At 33.8% G+C, this 10,701-nt stretch overlaps 1 long non-coding RNA gene across 3 annotated transcripts in view; it reads right to left on the bottom strand.

Annotated features, from left to right (window-relative positions):
• Positions 1–4,012: 4,012 nt before the first annotated feature.
• LOC117176021 overlaps positions 4,013–10,701 on the bottom strand; it is an 88,195-nt gene continuing 81,506 nt past the window's right edge. For 2 of the 3 annotated variants that reach the window (XR_004467568.1, XR_004467567.1), the window contains exons 2-6: positions 9,075–9,145; positions 8,482–8,596; positions 5,015–5,250; positions 4,767–4,932; positions 4,013–4,276 (exon numbers count right to left, since the gene is read on the bottom strand). This is a non-coding gene — a long non-coding RNA (uncharacterized LOC117176021). The remainder of the gene's footprint in view (positions 4,277–4,766; positions 4,933–5,014; positions 5,251–8,481; positions 8,597–9,074; positions 9,146–10,701) is intronic. The other variant, XR_004467569.1, reaches the window with a different exon arrangement.

The raw sequence follows: 10,701 nt of genomic DNA on the forward strand, positions 1-10,701 counted from the left end.
AGCTAGTAGCGCGTCAACAAAAATAATAAAACACAGTCCCACTATAGAAGTAGAAGAAGATCTTGATAAATTTCATAGGATAATAGATTTCATTCTCGTTTTTTCAACTGTGTCTACTTTAGTGAAATGTGTTACGTGTGATGGGAAAGTTGCATTTCAAACATGCAAAAAAGAAGGCCTTGGTTTCAACATCAAAGTTACATGTGAAAAGTGTAAAAAGCCTAATTATATTCCATCTAGTGAAAGAATAGATTCCGGTTCATAAGATATAAATAGTAGATTTGCTTTCGCAATGCGAGTGTTAGGCTTAGGTTTAGCCGGATGTAATAAGTTTTGCGGACTAATGGATTTGAGTAGCACTTTCATAACGAAATCAACGTATAATTCGTATGTGAAAAAAATATGTCAATCTATAGAAAATGTTGCCAGAAGATTTTTTTCATCAGCTGTACAAGAAGAAAAAAAAGTTATGTGTGAAGAGAATAATCTGGAAGAAACGTCGGAATTGACTGTATCAGGCGACGGTACGTGGAAAAAAAGAGGATTCTCTTCGTTGTTTGGTGTAGCTTCTTTAGTTGGATATTATTCTGGAAAAGTATTAGACATTTTTGTAAAAAGTAGTTATTGCCACGATTGTAAAACTTGGGACAACAAATTGGACTCTGCTGAATTCGAAGCTTGGTAAGAAGAGCACGTGAATAGCGGAAAATGGAAAGCCAACCACGTTGGACCCTCTGGAAACATGGAGGTATCAGCAATTGTAGCAATTTTTCAAAGATCGTTGGAAAATTTTGGAGTGAAATTCCGTAACTAAATCGGGGATGATGACTCGAAGACATACAGCGGTGTTGTCAACGCAAAACCGTACGGTGAGAATTTTGTAATAAATAAAAAAGAATGCATAGGGCATGTCCAAAAGCGAATGGGAACGCGTCTTCGTGAACTTGTAAAAAACAGCGTAGTTGATACAGAAACCAAGACCGGAAAAATCGTAAAAAGAAAATGCCTCTCTGGAAAAGGAAAGCTCACTGCTAAAATGATCGACAAATTGACTGTATACTATGGATTAGCTATCAGACGTAATCACAATTCTGTTGAGAAAATGAAAAATGCCATATGGGCAACTTTTCATGACTACAGTTCAACCGACAAGAAACCACAGCATGAGAAATGTCAGAGCGGCGAAGATTCCTGGTACGAGTGGCAGCAAGCTGCAGCTGCAGATGCTCTAGAATCATTTAAACACAGTTACACAGCCCTTTCTACTGTCGTTCTGGAAGCTATGAAGCCTGTTTATGAGGACTTGAGCAAGAATGCACTTTTGGAACAATGTCTTGAAGGTTTCACGCAAAATAACAATGAGAGTCTCAATCAGCTCATTTGAAAAATCTCTCCAAAGTCAGTGAGTGGTACCTCTAGTATTGTTGAGATTGCAGCTAATGTAGCTGCATGTACTTTCAATGAAGGTTCCCTTGCTTTGCTAGCATTTATGAAAGAGATGCACATCCGTACCGGGCCAAGTTCTCACGAATGGGCGCGAACAGTTGATGAATTGCGAATTAGTAGAGCAGAAGAGTAAGCGGCCCGCGACAGTAAGGAAGGCAGGGTTTTACGTAGGCAACTACAAAAAAACGCTCTTGATTACCAGGATGACTGCTCATTACTCTATGGACCTGGTGTCGACGATTCTGTGTAAGTATAGGAAGATTATCGAGTTTTATATCGAATTTTTTAGTATGCAAAACTTTGAAGCGTTTTCCTGAAACTTGTCATTTTTTGAGTCCGTGCACGCGATAACTCAAGATCTACTCCATGGATCGTTTTGAAATTTTGTACAGTACATATTTACACGATTCACCAGGTAGTAACGAAGCGTTTTTTCAATTTTTAAACAATCATCCATTTTACAATAACAATTTCGTCCATTTTTTCAGCAAAAATCGAGTTTCTCACTTTCAAGTACTGCCAAAAATTGAAAAATCGAAAAAATAAGAATATCTCTTCGTGGTTACCTCGAGGAACTTTTCCTTTAACGAATTTTTTTTGGTTTTTATGTTTCAGATGATTCTGCGATAAGTTAGAGCGTGCACCGCAACTTATCTTTTTTCAAGGCGTCTCCGGAGAATTACCGCCATTTGGCCAATTATGGATATTTCCCTTTCAAAATTTATAAAAATTATCTTCGATTATTGTATTATAATATAGAAATTATTTCAATAAACCAACACTAACAGTAGAGCCAAAATAAATTCTCGAAAATATGCCTTTTTTCCATCGAACTAACCATACCCCCCCCCCCCCTCAAAGTACATTTTTTTAAAGAAGAAATCATCACAAATGTTTACACGAAGCTTGATAAAGTTCTGTTTTCAATCTTGTCGGACCTTCTAAGGCTTCAAATTTTTCCTGTTTTTCTTCTAAATTCAGCAAAATTAAAAATGTTGCCTTAAAATCTTCCAGATTCTTCCTTGACAATTTTTGAAATTTATTAAACTCTTTTTAAATAATCTCTTAAAATTTATTTACCAAAATAAAAAATTATTTTAATTATTCATAAGAACCTAAAAGAATTTTTTTTATTTTCGCGAAACCTTCCAAAATTCTTGAAAAATCATTACAAGTTTTAATTATTTTCGAATCGTTTCAAAATTTCTTAATATCTCTTAAACTTACTCAAATATGAAAGTACATCTCTTAAACTTACTGAAATATGAAAATACATTTTTTAAACCAACATATCCTTAAAAAATTGTGTAACAAAATTGCAGAAGAAGTCTTGATAAAAATTAAGTTCCCTAATTTTTCTAAAATTATGTAATATGGCAAAATTGCAAGACTTTGCTTTAAAATATTTTACAATCTATCTTTTTCAATTTTCTCTTAGAGTTCGTTACAAAACAGTCATTTAAAATGTTCCCATTTTAGTAGCAGAGCCGACTCACCGACACACTACGTTTGAATGCGTCATTCCAAAATGAAAGAGTGGTGGTGGCTGAAAAATCCCACGTTTTGGATACTGCTCGGGCGGAACAATAGGCCCTGCAACCAACGGGTCAAGGGCTTAGATATGAACCATGAAGTAACTTTAAGCAAAATTAATTATTCTAATTCTAATCAATTTCAATAATGGAAATAATTTCATCGAATTGCAGGTAAGAATTGTTTATTTTCGTAGAAAACAATTAATTGTATAGAATATATTTATATACAGGATATATTTATATTAAATTATTGTTTACACAATACAATCGGTATGTAACTTGTACACTCATTTACTTATATGTATAACACAAAATATAAATTATGATTAGGTTCCAGTTTTTATCCGGTTCTTACGGGGTTTTCATCTGCAGTAATAAATATTTTCCTTAAAGCTTTAAAAACAGTGTAAAGAACACTTTTTAATGCTTAGATAATCTAAAACTGTTATTATACAACATAATAATACTCTTTTTTAAATCACAACTGTTCCCAGAAAAATATGTGACCGTCCGAAAAAAATGGACCTTAGGCTTACAAAATAGATTTTCATTTTTTTTATCTTATCGATAATTTTTGAATCGCTCTTTCATATTAAAAAGAATTAAATTTTTATCCGTAAAATTGAACTTGTTATTGAGATGCAAAGTGAGGAGTAAATTGCCTATTTTCAATCGTACAGTCCGTCCGAGAAATCCAGCCCCACCACTTTCTAAACAATTATCTGTTCTGTGTCTGTGTCACTCAAGAACTCGTCTGACTTGCTGAATAGGAAGCAAGAAGATGTAGTAGTAAGTAGAGGCGATGAATTCCGAAGATTGTTCATGAGCCTCAAAGTAAAGAAAATTTTTTTTTATTTCTAATATTGCAGAAAGATGATTCTTAAAGAATACACATCTCGTCTGAAATCTGTAAAATTATATACATACTAGGAACTGGGCCAATTTTAAGCTATAAATTACTGTTAATTTTTTGGACCGTTTTCGAACAGTCAGGTTTTTAATCGTTGAAAAAATATATAGTTTTTCTCAAAAACTTGTAGTACGATTTATTTATTGTTTGCTTTACAATAAACTTTTGGCTTCCCCGAAACACGTACAAATAAGAATCAAAATGTGCAAGCACGTTTGGGTTGAACTTTAGTATAATTTCATTTCTCCAGGTTAAAATCTTTAAAGTTTCGGTCCGACGTTTGCAGATAACTTGGGCAGTAGATAACTGGGCAGTATCCATTTCATCGCGGTGCACCTGCTCGTCTTACCCTCTCCACTCGACTTCTCCTCCAGAAAGACGGATCCTTAACAAAACAGTACACAATATAAGTTATTTATTATACACATATAGAAATACTCAATGATTTTGTAATATTAAAAATGATGGTCGATTATTGGGCAATCGAACAGAACTAGGGGGTCAAAAAAAGGATTTTGAAAAATAAAGGCCACACTAGTGTATTAAACACAAGGGCAATTTATTAAAAGGAAATTATACTCCAGAAAAGCGATTTACAAATACAATTCGACGAATAGTTTCTTAAGTTTTGTTTGTACTTGAGTTTTGAAGTATGCAAATTTAAACCTAATTATTTGACGGATTAATTGCTCGTTCGGTGAGTTAACATTTTCCGCATCTAAATAGTTTTCATTCGTTTCAATTATAAAATCTTTTTATGCTTCTACGTTTTTTAATAGTCGTTGAATCCTTCTGAACCTATCATCGACACATACAATAACATTACTCAGTCCTTAGAAAATAGACTTTTGAAGAACTATTTCGAGAGTATATACCTTTTTCATTTTGGCCCCAATCTCGTCGTGATGCATGTCATTGTTTGTCTCGTCCTTGTATTCCTTGCCGTGCCTCAGAAGTATCGCCTTATTACCACCGTGAGCGGTTGCAAACACCAGTTGGTATTTCCCCAATTAAATGGTTTGTAGGTACAAAGGTGAATTCCTGAAACAGAAGTATGATTCTATGATATCCAAGTGTTTTTGGAGTTTTGCCTAAGTTACCAAGTCGAAGATGATTCTGTTACCTAAGCCGTTCGTAATTTTAATGACCGGTTGAAATTTCCCATGCACTTGAACCGCTAGTCCAATTAGAATTGTTTTGGAAAATAAATGATTAAGTCCGTAAAAAGTTGGTAGAATCATTCTTGTGTGATTCTTGTGTAGGCATCAAGCACAATCGCTTGAGAGCAGCTTTAATGAGTATTTGTTTTAGGGGTGATGATTTTGGTTTAATCCTTAGGTCCAAAAATTCTGGAAAAAGCTTTTCAAAAAGTACAGTGAGAAATGATCACACCAGACGAAAAATAGAAACTGATGAATAAATGATCCAGATATTATTCCACGTTTCGCAGCATATTTAAAAAATATATACAAACAATGTTGACAGAAAACTCAGTTTTTACCAAAATATATTTGCTATTTAACAGTTAGTAGCCCTGCTATGAGTGTTTTTGTGGTAGTGTTGTTCGGGTTTGCAATATAGCTACGTGAGTGTTGTTTTGTGATTAAAACGTGTTATAGTTCTCATAAATTTTGGATCTCCGCCATTTTTCGAATGTTTGGAATTAAAGTACCTATATATAAAGTATATTCAAGTATATACAATTTTAATGGCACCAGTCTGTAGTTATCTTGCTACTAGGGAAGGTATGTACCGATGGCTCATTGTCCTAAGAATTAAACCTTTTTGCAGCATGTGCCAGAGATGCAGTGAAAAAATTTCAATAGCATGGAATTTCAATAGCTGAAAACCATGGTCAAACTCTAGGAACTAATTCTTTTAAGCTTGATGGCTATTGCGTATCGTTGACGGACGCGGAGTGTTTGTTGTATCTCCATAACATCCTAGCAACTTGCCATTCAGATAAGATATCCCAGATATCTCAGTTTTTAGTACAAAACAGTAGATGTGAACATACTTAAACTTTGTGGCCCGAGCATGAGAGGAGGTTCATCGCAATGAGCCTGCAAATGAGAATGAACCACCAATGCATTGGAGAAGTCATGAGGAGGAAGACCTAATGTATGCAGATCTCCAATCAAATAGCATTGGCATATTCTCCGCAAATGTGGTTCGAACAAATGGTGAGTTTTTAAATAAAATTTTAGAAAATATACATTTTTAAACACATAATTTAAAACAAGAAATCTTTGAAATAATAGAATTTAATAAATAATTTTCTTGAAATAAATATAAAAAAAGTCTAATCTAATTTCTTAACGAAAACAAAATGATGAAAAAAACTGCCACAACTAATTAAAAGAATTATTAACTCCTTTTCAAACAGATTATTCTAAAGAAGAATATTGTCTCGGCCTGTGACCGTTATATATACATAATATTTACTTATTTATAATAATAATCAATAGTAAATATCAATTATATAAAATACTCAGAACCTATAATTTATCGTTACCATAAAAGTATTCTTCGAATATATTTTCTGAGAAACACTTATCAATTAGTAAAGGGTTATCCGAAATACCCTACCTCACCGACAATAGATACATGAACTTCAGATAATGGGCGCCGACAAAATGCAAGTTGAAAGAGAGTGGAGATAGCTGAACAAGGAGCTAAATGGTACTTTTCTGCTTCTGAGTGAGGTAAGTATAACGTTAGTTATACTTAGTGTGTCAGTAATTAGTGTGAATATGCAATAATAGTAGAAGTGATATCATTTGTAAATACAATAGCAACAGAAATAGTAGTAATAATAATAGTAAGTATGATACTCTTTTATGAAATTATAACAAATGTGATTCATTAATATTAGGTTTAAAATAATTTCTTAACAAAAAAATCTAATTTGGAATAGAAAAGTTCCATTTTATTTTTTATTAAAAAAGATGAAATTTGTGCGAATCAACCTATTATAAGAAAATTAATCACAGTTAAAGGTACGGAACCCATCCTGAACTCATCTCGCGCGCGAGACTACTAGTATTAATTAAAAAACTCCGGTTATTTGGAAACTATTTCCAAATGGTCGAAATATGATTTTCAACATAAAAATAGAATCAGTGTTGCGCTTCAGAAATTCAATCGAACTGAAGTCGATTAAAATTTCAGATCCCTTCTAAATAAGTGAAACTTTACTCAGAAGATTCCTTTTTAAAATATCATTATCAGCCATTATCAGACCCACCTGTTAACCAATAACCACCAGCACGAGCGATTCCGAGCCAACAACAAATCTGACTGAGTAGGAAAAAAACAGTTTTAAAGGGATCTTGAAATATTAGAATATTTCAAGATCCCCAGTTTTACCAGTGCAATTTGGATTATGAAAATTGGTAAGTTTAAATTAACGAGCTTAGAACTTAAAATATTTAGCATTTGTTTAGAACCTCAAACATTAAGATCTACCTTTATTTTATGGTGGCGATCTGGAATGAAGAGTTTCTGCTACCTATGAGTCTCCAGTGCAAATAGACTTATTTTTTGTTTTGTTGCTTATTTAATATTATACTTTCTTTTGAATAAAATAACTTACATTTTTTGCATTAAATTCGACAAAATAATTCATTGACTTCCTTTATTTTAAAAAAGAGTATAAGAATAAAACTTTGTATCGATATGCTTGTTTAGAATAATCTTTTACCAAAAAATAATGAATAAAGTCTCTATGAAATCACTGAAAATGTATTAATCTTTGGATATTGTTTATCTATTTATTTTTTGAAATCTTTTCGAACTTTTAACTTATTTTTTGAAGCTTTAGAGAATTTTTAAATATTATATTTTTTAATAAAATTATGAAAGTGTTTTGAAAATTTTTAATTTATTTGCAATTCAGAGGGAAATCTTTGGAATGCTTGAAATGTTTGAAATATTCGAAAATCTTTCGAATCTTTCTGAGTTTTTTCTATAGTTTATGAGAATTCGCGGTTTTACCTCAAATTTAATGTAAGAGGTGTCGAGCTTAAAGTGCAAATTAAGGAACCAGAAAATAATCGGGCTGGTGAAGTCGCTGAATATTGCGAGGCCGCGATTAGGGGTTTTTATAATTATTGAATGGCAAAACTCAACGATAGCGATAGGTGGGTATAAAATTTAATTCTGTTTGTTTTAAAAAGGGTGATGTGGGCAAATCTTTACAACCTGCTCATCAGCTTTCATTTGCGGATTTTTTAAGGGCATTATTCAGTATCATTCAAAATAACGAGGATTTTATAATTCACCAGACCTTTACAATAAATTTTGATTGGATAAAGGATGAGCACGGTATGGGTCGGAAAAACGTTCGTTTATCCAACGCGGGTGTGAAGAAACGATCGTTTTTGACGATAGGTAGTAGGGACAATTTGTGCCTATCTCGATCCATAATAGCTGCTCGCATTTACGCCGAGCGGGGCACAATTAGTTCTGGCGCTCTACATCGTAATTAGGAGTCGGTTCGTTTTCACAATTCCACCTCTCAGGCATAAAATTGAGCAAATTTCTAAAAGCTTTTGGGCTTAATGATATAAAAAGAGTATATTCCCTCACCTCTTTAACACACCTGACGACGTGGAATACAAGGGTCATCTTCCTGCTTCTGAGTTACATTCCGAGTGAACATTCATGAGCCAAATCTCTGTGTAGCTCAGAAAGTGTGCTCTCACTGTTTATTAAACGAAAATATTAATGAAGCTTGTGAATACTGCGGTGTCTTCAGGAAAAATCCACTTATTTCAAGATTACAAATTTTACAATTTTCCTACATTAAACAACATTTTCCATAACACGAGTTATCAATTTTGATCAAAAGGATGATTTAACAAATTTTAAAATTACAAAGTTATTCATATTGAGCAAAACTGGGCATGCCAGAGATATTCGCGTTCGGGCACCACTGACAACTAGATTAGTTACGTTTGGCGCGCTAATTTGAAATTATTAATTTTTTTCTTTCCGCTTATAACTATTATAATAACACGCTAAAGTAAGAGCAAGTTTTTCCAGCGATTTTCAGAGCTGTCGAATTTATTTGTTAAAAAACAGCTACATTTGCAAAATTTTGGCGAAGTTGCTCGTTCAAGGAAACTATTATCGATTTTCAAACGAACCAAGTGACGAAACACTCGGTAAAGTTTACTCACATTAAGTAATGATGTTCACGACGATATCTGGGACGACGTTTCATCGACGTTAGGGGATGAATTTTGGAACCCTACAAATAAAAATCATAGTTATTTTTTTTAGCTAAATTTTTATCAGTTATCACTTATGGGGATTTGCGATTTCGACTGTTGCATGAACAATCATTTGAGGAATTTTTGAGAATTTTGTTTAGTGTCAGACAAAGTGACGAGAAAATTTTCATTGACCAATTATTTATAATGAACTTTTAATAGGTTAAGGGTGAGAGGGGCGCTGGCAGAAAAAATGTTCCTGTAACACATAGCGATGTTAACAAGCGTTCGATCCTAACAACTGTTAAGACGGATAATCTATTTCTACCACGCTCTATCATGTTTAGCATAATTATAAAAGATGCAATACTATGAGTAAAGATAAAATAGTCGGAAAATCTGGGGAATGCATGAATGATCGTTATGAACGTGCGGATAATCTCTCAAATTAAAAAATGTGGTTAGGAAGTCACTGAAATGGGACTGCCATTTCCGGCATGAAAGTGTAAAGTAGTGGGAATTGTTGATGTTGAGTTTTTCTGATGTCGTGGTGAAATTTGAGGTGAGTGGATTGTGGAAGTGTTGGGTAGCGACAAAGAAAGGCGAGAGAGGTACCAAACAGCGACGATAGATAGAGGCAGGGAAGTATAGAAAGCGGCATAGTTTGAATTTGATGTATGGCTAGCGGAGCGAGTATCTCCACGGAAGAAACAGAGTTAGAGCAGGAAGTGTTCAGTACGCCGAAAGAAGAGATAAAGGAAAGGAAGGCCAGGGGGAAGTATAAACAAAATATAGAAAAGGAAAGATTAAGAGCAAAAAGCGTAGGGTCAATAGAAGCATTTATCAAAAGGAAGAGAGGGGAGAGGGAAAGCAGTCAAGAGAAGGAAGATATCGGGGCAAGTGTAAAATATCAGAAAATGTTTAGATCGCCGCCGGAAAAGCAGAGTTTGGTAGGGAAGAGCGATAACAGTAAAAGTGCTGACGGTAGCGGAGATGAAAGTGAAGTATCGATGAAAGAGGAAAGACTAAAGGAAATTCGAGAAGTAATAATAGAGGTAATGGGGATTTATAAAGAAAAGCAGGAGAAAAGGGGAGAGGAATTAAAGAAGGAAATTAGGCGGGAAATGGCTAAAGTTAATAAAGAAATAAATAAACGGAAAGAAATCAGGGAAAAGTTAGAAAAGAGGATATAGTCATTGGGGCAAAAACTAGAGAAGCAGGAAGAAGTTAATAATACAAAGATATTTCCAATAAAGAAGCTTTAATTTTAAGCAAGTAATAAAGTTTTCAATAAAAAAATATGAACTTTTAACGAAAAATATAATAGTTGCGATTTTAATGAAAAAAGATTTGTATTCTAATCGTAAAATAGTTTAATTTACGTAGGGCGCTACGACAGTTTTGCAATACGCGAAACCTACTGGAAGAAGAGAGATGATCATTGCGTCATTAGAAAGAGCGTAAAAAATTAGGTAGGAAAAGGAAACCTGTTGGCTCCAGTGCTCACATTATGGAAAAAGTATACATTTCAACACTGACTCGCCGCTCGTCGGTGTGTAGAAGAAGAAGGCGATGTTGCGCGCGCAGGCTTCTC

Source organism: Belonocnema kinseyi, chromosome 1, assembly GCF_010883055.1.
Source record: "Belonocnema kinseyi isolate 2016_QV_RU_SX_M_011 chromosome 1, B_treatae_v1, whole genome shotgun sequence".
Lineage (NCBI taxonomy): Eukaryota > Metazoa > Arthropoda > Insecta > Hymenoptera > Cynipidae > Belonocnema > Belonocnema kinseyi.